This window comes from Cupressus sempervirens, chromosome 1 (genome assembly GCF_028749045.1).
Source record: "Cupressus sempervirens isolate cs-2001-9-10 chromosome 1, ASM2874904v1, whole genome shotgun sequence".
NCBI classification, from domain to species: domain Eukaryota; kingdom Viridiplantae; phylum Streptophyta; class Pinopsida; order Cupressales; family Cupressaceae; genus Cupressus; species Cupressus sempervirens.
In genome coordinates this window covers 435,224,269-435,230,812 of record NC_143118.1, presented here as the reverse complement: position 1 = coordinate 435,230,812, position 6,544 = coordinate 435,224,269, and the positions used below count along the sequence as shown (strand labels likewise).

At 35.4% G+C, this 6,544-nt stretch overlaps 1 pseudogene; it reads right to left on the bottom strand.

Annotated features, from left to right (window-relative positions):
* Positions 1–1,645: 1,645 nt before the first annotated feature.
* Positions 1,646–2,885, bottom strand: LOC149578149 (cytokinin riboside 5'-monophosphate phosphoribohydrolase LOG3 pseudogene; annotated as a pseudogene).
* Between the last annotated feature and the right edge of the window lie 3,659 nt (positions 2,886–6,544).

Sequence of the window (6,544 nt, the reverse complement as noted above, 5' to 3'; positions counted from 1 at the left end):
GTTCTTAGAAACCCGCCTAGGGTTTTCGGTCTACAGGAAAAATCCCGAATTCGAGTCTGTTTCCAAATCTCAAATTTAGGGGCCCTTGTGAGGTAAGAAAACGGATTTCAGAGCACCTGTTCTGCGTCACTGGAATGGTAGCCCTAGCTGCGACCTCCATTTCTAGTTCTGTTCCTCTGTGACTCTGGCCAAAGATTCTTTTTTTCCAACTAGCGACTAATAAAAAAAGAAAATTGCGTCTTTAAGCTTGCACCTACGCGGTTCGCGTCTAACAAAATCTGCCAATCGTTTGGCGATCAAACACGACTTTTTTAGCTCCATCTCAGTCTGTCATTGTGCTCAGCAAAGCAGATTTGACTATTTGTTTCAAGAAATTTGCCATTTTTTTGATCTCCAATCCGATGGCTAGGGTTTTTTTTGAAACCCTAACTTTTGGGGTCAAAAAAATATTTTGTTTGCAAATTCTTGGTGGGTTTTTCGAGAGCTCAACTGGGTTGTTGTCTGTTTTTTTTGGGTGCCTCAATTTTTGTGCCTCAATTTTTGAGCTAGCGAATCTAGAAAATGATAGCAAATTCCTTTTGGGTTTTTCAAGCTCTCTTCTGGGTCATTCTTTGATTCTTTTGGGTCTTTTGTATTTTTGCTTCGAAGAACGTGCCTTCACAGATTTTCACAGTTTTCATTGAAAAATGTGCCATGGCATCTCTGACAAATATTCTGCTCAAACATAATTCCAAATTCAATGATCGCAATTATGGAACTTGGAAGCAGCGCATCATCGCGATCTTCGAATATCGAAACACCGATCAACTTGTTCTGGGTGTTAGGCAGCATCCAACTTCTCCGGGTCCTGATCAAGGCGAAGCTACATTTTTTTGCCTTCTGAATTTGTTTCTGTTATTTTGGATTTGTTGATTTTCTCCTCAAAAATCATTTCAAGTTGTCTGTAATACGCAAGGTTGTGTGAGATTCTGGGTTTTACCATTTTTTCCACAAAAAACAAATTTTTGTAAATGCAACCTATTTTGAGTCATAGCACTCTTCTGGCAAAGCTTCTTGGTTTCAACATTCTGTAGATCCAGGGAGGGTCTCAATTATCACAAAATGTTTCGACATCCGTACGTTGACCATTAAGGGAGGGTATTAAGATAATATCTTATACTTTCTATAATAGTCAACTACTTGTCTGTAGTCCGTCTTTCAGTCTAGATAGGAATGTTTCCTATCCTGTCTCTTTTTTCTTCAGTCCAAATAGGAATGTTTCCTATCTTGTCTCTAGTTTTGTTTCTAATTCCGTCTTCAGTCTACATTGTTTCTTTTAGAAACAACGTCCTTGTAATTCTTTATAAGGAACACATTTGTTCCTCTGTTAATTAATGAATCATCCGAAAATTCGTTAATTTGCCAACTCTTCTTGAATCTTGTAACAATCTTATGCCCTTCATTTTGGCATCTAGGAATGCAAAAATGGCTTGGGTGGTTAATAGGAATGTAGAGCTAATTATTTTAAAGAAAAAAACAACATCATGATGTGCACCACCATAGCACTAGCAGCCACCTTGTTTGCAAGTGCCTTTATCATTTGACGGTTTGGTTTTTTTTTTTTTTTTTGCTTGTGCTTTTTTCTGTAGTAATCATGATCATCAATCTACCAGGCTATGTTTGACTGTATTGAAGAAAAATCAAGTTGTTCCATCTCCCAACTTAGTTTCGAAGCAACCCCATCATTACTTGGAACATACTCCTCTAAATGTCGTACCAATTGCTTTGCAGTGGGAGCAGAAACAATGATCTGATGAACAACGGGCTTGATAAACTCCTCCTCCATAGCTTTATCAATAATACTTAACAGAGAATTGTAGTAGGCATCAAAATGCAACAATCCCACTAGTTTTTCATGTATGCCTAGTTGAGCTCATGTAATGGCTTCCAACAGTTCTTCCAGAGTTCTATATCCTCTTGGCAATACTTGGTTTGAAGAGAGTAAGACATCCTTATCCTCATAGGATTAGATGGTTGCAAGGTGAGCATGCTTTGGAAGTGAGGGATCAATGCATCGTTGAATTCCAAATTAGGCAGTATAAGGATCAAGCGTTGTGTGATATTGTGGACATGAATAGTTGTCATGTGTTTCTTGGTAGACCTTGGCAATTTGATCATAGGGTTGTGTATGATTGTGTCAAGAATTTGTTTACCGTTGAGAAAGGTGACATTAAGAATTCCCTAATTCCTTTGTAGAATTAAGAGCTCGATATGAGGAACCTGAGTATTGGCAGTCGAGTTGATTTGGTGGGTTCTAAGAAGGTTGGAGATAATTATGGAAACTATAAAAGTGTCTAACCGACAAGCCATCTCTACCTTTCTCTATTGCATATCCCCCATGGCTCTTAATTTTCCTACTATTGCACTTGTGATCTCTTTGGACATAAGCATCTTGGCTATGACCCCCTAAAACATGGCTACCACCATTATAGACTGCTTTTGATACCAAACCCATGAGTCCAATTCTTCCTCCTCCATACACCAAGTCTATATTTTTTGAAACCTATTCCTTTACTCCATGGAATCTGCTCTTTGCATGGTCAATGCCCACTTTTCCATTACAATTAATTTCAATACGCCCATCTAGGTCTCTCTTGAATCAGCCCGCCATGGGATAGAACGGGACTGAGACTTACATTTTTGTGGCATGAAAAACAAAGCCATTACTAGCGGCATGTAAGGATCTCAAGCGTGAAAAGTTAAGTCCATCTAGGAGAAACCATTTGGATTTCTCTTCTTTAAGATAATTTGAATTGGGTGAAGTCTTTCAACTAATATGTCACAAGCATGTTGAATTGCTTCACAACTTACCTTAGATGTGGTGCTTCCAACTGTAATTCCTCCATGTGCTAAGTTGATAGTGTCTAACTGATATAATCTAACTTCTTCCATTAAATCTTTACTTAAACATGGCCATAACTAACCAAGAGCATATACAATCATCTAATTTACCTTAGTTTGAATTCCTTGACCCACCTCAACAACAATAGAACCATCTTCAAACATGGTTACTCTTGCTGGTCCAGAAGAAAGTATTACTAGATAAATGCATGGTACCAAGGATAAGCCTCTTTTGAACCATTGGTTAGTAGCATTAAAATCTTTAATATTCTCCATAATTACTTGATCTTCCACTTCTTCTCCAACCTCTTGTCCATTGTCATTATTATGTCTTATCAAGACAATTTTACTCCGCAAGTACTACCTTGTAATCTGATGTAGATTAGTCGAGCCCGAAGTGGGTCTGGCTAATAAAAAAAAAGTTTTCAAACAACTAATATCTCAGAGTGACCCATTGAACATTTGGTGCTGATCAAGATTGAAATCAATAATTAAAACATCATTTACAACTCATTTCACATCTTATTTCTAAACTATGATTTTTTACTAATAGGGCCTGTCAGCTGGCTTTAAAAACTGACCCAAACAAATAACCGGGCTCTAAAATCAAACACATTGATTATCTATCCCACATAATTTTAACCTATCGAATCTTTTCTCATGAATAATTCTTAGTCAAAAGATATTGACTATCAAAGTTTCCCTCTCAAAATTACCTACAAAAAAATATGTTAGAAAACCATAATTTGCGTTCGGATTTGGCTCTAAAAACTGGGAAAAATGACACCTAGGGAAATGAAAACTGGGGCATTGGTTCATTGTCATGAGGAAAATATAAATCTAGGATTTGGGCTCATGAAAAATAATAAGACACAAATGGCGAATGGTCAAAGTGAGCTACTCAAAATTTGTATCTTGGCAACAATGGTAGAAAAACATTTTTTTGCAAATGGAATGGACCTGGGAAAATGTGCAGATGGATACGTCAAGACTTGAAAATTGGCACACTTGAAGTATTTTTAGAGGGTAACACAATGCTACAATCTATTTGATCTCACCTATCATGGATTTCAAGATATGACATCATGAACAGGGGTACCGACAAATCTGCATTTGCTAACACTAGTAAAAAGTTACACATTGCATTTGGAATCGTGTTTGAAAACTAATCAAACAGATTTTTCATAAGCTTAAAATTTAAACATAGCAAGTCTCTAACCTCTAAAATGCAATGCAAAAGTAATTTCCTCATTTTGGTCAATTGTGTCAAAGTTATGGCAAGTCAAACAAGGCCTCCCAGAATTCTAAACAATTCACATTAGGATGACATCAGTACATGACCAACTTTGAGGGATTCAAAACTTAGTCAAAAAAATTCAAAATGACTCAAAATATGAAAGATAGGTTCTCTATAATGGACACTAAACACTCCCAAAGTGGTGAGTCATGAAACATGACTGGGTGCGAGATATTCAATTGCAAACAAGGCCTCCTATCGTTGCTTGATACTTAGCGAAAAATGCAGATTTGGACATTGCTCGAAACAGGACTTCACAGAAAGGTTCAAAATGGCAATTTATCATCATGGATTACATAGGCATACTGAATGCAAGGTGTTAGAAACAATAAAAACCTCATGGGCCTCAAATGGATAGCTGGGTACATATGCATCAAAAAGCACTTATAGGGTTTAGTTTTTCAATGGTACCCAAAATTTAGGCTTCAATTTTGAGTGCCAATAGTGGCTCTTTTTGGAAAGGATTCAGATCTTTGGAAGAAGCAGACCACACATTGAACAAAAAAAACTTATCTCGAACAACTTTATTGAAAGCAAGAAGCAACTACTCCTACTATGTACACATGATGGCCTCGAGCCACTGAACTTCAACAATTTTTTTTTACCTCTATCATATATCTTATTTCCATCTGTACTCTCATGAGGTAAGATAAAAACATCTCTAGTATTAATTTCACCAATTAGATCAGCATCTTGAAACAAATTAGTTGGAAAAACAAAACAACTTCCTTCATTCTCATAATGCATACATACATTAGCATTAACCTCTACATCATGCTCGCTATGAGAAAAAAAATCACCATGCTCATGTAAATTAGAATCATTCTAAAAATCATCATCCACATATGACTGATGCATGCTTTTCACCAGAAATACAAATGATTCATATTCTACTTTATTTGACAAGTTACATATGTCAAAATCTTGCAACTCACCCTGTGTAATTGGGTGTGAAGAGCATTTAAAATCTAATCATTGCCTACTTGCAATCATGTTACTCATCAAATCAAATTTACCTTTCACTGAAACCTCTTCACACTCAAACAACTGATTAGTTACCAAGTCTAAAAAACTATCATGAAAGTGCTGACATAAATCATGCTAATTGTAATCTTCATCAAACAATTCATTAGAATGAACTTTGAGCTTATCATCAGCATATAGTGAAAAATCAGAATCAAATTTATTAGTTCTAACCTTTGCTTCTTTGTCATATTCAAAACCAAATTTAGTATAATTAGCATGATAAGAATTTGAAACAAAATGAAACTTCTCCCTATTGGTAATCTCCTTATTAGAAAAGTCATCATGTGTATTGATATTTGATCTATTATCACATATACCTCCAAAACTTGACAACAGATATTCTAATTTTATATCAAATTCAACATCAAACCTTGGGGAAATGATCTCACCTTGAGAAGAAATACCACAAGGGACAACATGAGAATCCGGTGAAACATTTGCATATCTTTCAAGATCATGAGCTAGCAATTCTGAAATTTCATCAACACTTCATCACAAGTCTATTATCTTAGGTTCTGATCATGAACCGACTGATCTGAAAAACTCATAGCAGCAGTACCATTAATATGACAATCTGAAAAGCTAGAATCCATTTTACAACATGTTACCTCTTCTTTTCATAGTACCTCTTTACTAGGTGTATCATTCTCATCTTTACCAAAAGAAGAATTATCTATATTACTATTAAAACTTCCCAAACTCTCATGCATACTATCACATGATTCATTTTTAGTCACATAACCATCTTCATCTTGTTGACTAAAATCATCTAATTCAGTAGATCTAGCATCCATCTCTTCATAATCACAAGAAACATTATCATTACCTATGGATTCACTAGACTCACTATTACTTTCAACACATTCACATTGGCTATTTAAATCATTCTAAAATTTCTTGAAAAGACTATCAACATGAAAGATCTTTTGTAGCCTTAAATGTGATGGCTAGTTAACTAAATTAGGCATAAAGACATCTAAAAAAGAAATAGGCCATGAAGATTCCTTGGGTCTTAAAGACACATGCAACTCTATAAATGCTGATTTAAATTTTTCATAAATCTGATCATCTTCTAGACCTTGAACACTTCCTACCACATTTCTTATAAATCTTACAATCTGATTCTGAAGATCTTTCTTAATTTCTCCCACATCTTCTAGAACATCTTTAGGTCTTGGTAAACTAATTTTAGATTTGAGATTTGATTCCATTTTAAAATAAAATTTATACCTCTTTCTTTTAGTGCTGAAAATCATTGAATAGAGGCAACCATGTTTTTAACATTTGACTTCCATGAAAAGAAAACATGAAAACCAGAATACCTCAAGTGCTGATGCAAGA